This window comes from Chrysochloris asiatica, unplaced genomic scaffold (assembly GCF_000296735.1).
Source record: "Chrysochloris asiatica unplaced genomic scaffold, ChrAsi1.0 scaffold00012, whole genome shotgun sequence".
NCBI lineage: Eukaryota > Metazoa > Chordata > Mammalia > Afrosoricida > Chrysochloridae > Chrysochloris > Chrysochloris asiatica.
In genome coordinates this window covers 12,103,677-12,105,991 of record NW_006408530.1, presented here as the reverse complement: position 1 = coordinate 12,105,991, position 2,315 = coordinate 12,103,677, and positions in this window count along the sequence as shown.

Sequence of the window (2,315 nt, the reverse complement as noted above, 5' to 3'; positions counted from 1 at the left end):
TTTATGATGCATTCAGGGGATTGTGATCATTGCAATGAAACAAAATACGATAGGATGAATATAAAGATAATGTTCACCTAAGGTCAGCAGTTCCAAACTACCAGCGGTTCCATGGGAGAAAGATGAGGCGTTCTGCTCCCATAAAGATTTACAGCCTTGGAAAACCTGTGCAGGGTCACTATGAGTCGGAGCCGACATCACGTTACTTAACAACAACAATGTAAACTAACACATAATTCACAATAAAAACTTAAAAAAAAACCAAGGCTTGGGAAGGCACAGGCTACAATCTTAATGGTGTTGCCTCTGAGGTGAAAAGGAGAAGAAGAGAACTGAAAAGAAAAATAGGACTGGAAAGGAAGGAAATAGGACTTTAAAAAAAAGAAGCAGGGTAGTATTTAACTTCATCTGTAATATTTTCTACGTCCTTTATTTTTTAAAAATAAGTAAAACTGAAAAAAATGTTTACATTGTAAATTTTGAATGGTGGTATTCATTGTTGATTATTATTTTATTATGCTATATTGTGTGTGTGTGTGTGCTTTTAAAACTAAAATTTATGAAAGAAAATACAGTAACGTCTACAGTGTTTATTATTCAGTAATGAGATTATAGGTGAATTTTTATTTTCATCTTTAAACTTCTCTGTAGTTTCCAAATTCATCAAGTGAATACTGCAATCAGAGAAATAATGCCATTTATAGATAAATAGATAATAACTAGATGGTTATTGGTGTGGTGCGGTAGGATAAGCACTTGACTTGCAAGGTTGGTGATTAAAACTCACGAACTGCTCCTCAGAAACCCTATACAGGATCACTGTGAGTAGAAACCAACCCGACAACACACAACAACAACAACAAATGGTTACTGGACCCTCTGTATGAGAGGTTCTTATAGCCCTTCCTGTTGAGCTACCTCTGGAAGGCGGAGATGATGGCCTACACTGTGTAGAGATGGAAAACTGACCAGGTCCTGTGAAGGGCCCAGATTCATTGAATCTGTGGTTCTTAAACTGAAGCATGTATCAGAATCACGTGAAAGTCTTGTTCTAACACAGATTGTCCCCCAAAGTTTCTGATTCAGTAAACCTGGAGATAAGCCTGTGAACTTGCATTTCTAACAAGGTTTCCCAGGTGGTACTGATGACAATGATGCTTATCCCAGGACCAAGCTTTGAGAACTGCTGGTCTAAGGCAAACCAGGTCATCCGGTATTTGTATTTATGCCTACTGAAATGTAAGGAAGACATTTGGCAGCAATCACTCAAATGTTACTATCTGACAGATCCACAAATTACTTAATGGAGAGACTCAGCCAGTCACATGGAGGTTGGAGCCACATATAAGGACAGCCAGACAAGAAATAGGCTTCAAAATGATCGGAAAGCTCAAAAGTAAGAAAGTAGGAGCAGGTCTATTCTAATGTTCAGAAACCACTAAAGAGATTTCTTTTGGAAAAACAAGTTAATAAAAGAACATGAAAAGAGACTATTAAAAAAAAGAAACAGGTTCAGTCATCAGGGTCATTTGCCACTTGACAAAACTAAGAGTCTGTGTTGTTGTTAAGTGCCATTGAGTCGGTACTGACTAGGGTTTCTGAGGAGCGAATGGTGAGCTTGAACCTCCTACTTTGCAGTTCAAGGTCCAGCGCATTAACCCCCAGTGCCACACCAGAACTCCATGATGATCCTAAATTCTAATTTCTTCAGAGTTTTCACTGAACTGGGAGTTCTTTGAGAGCTGGGACTGACCCTTCCTTGCTGCCTCTAACATTTCTATCCCCTATCCCCTTCTTGTTTCAATCCTGTCTTTCCCCATCAAGTAGCTCCTCACTGCCAACCATCACATTGAGTTTGCCTAAAGTGGTACTTACAGCACCTAACACAGTAGCTAATACATGGTATATGCTCACTAGTTGTTGACTGAAACATGTATCAGCATAACTGAACATCAGGAGTTATCATTAAGCATACAGTGAATGGAAGAGAGAACTAGGATGCTTTATGTACAAATGGGTCATTCCCTGAAAATGGGCCAACCAATGCAAATTGCCAGGTTGAGACTCCTTTGGAACTGTTAACTACTTGACACTTTTCTTATATTTCAGATTTTCCCTAATACATTGTTGCTACTTTTTCCATAATCTGCCAGTGTTTCCTATGTTCACCATCCAGTTAAATAAGTATATACTTCATTAAAATACCTTCCACTTGTCTCCAAATGGGCCTGCCAACAGGCATGCCTGAGTACATGAGAACCTTTGTTGTTGTCAGGTGCCATCGAGTCGGAACCGACTCATAGCGACCCTATGCA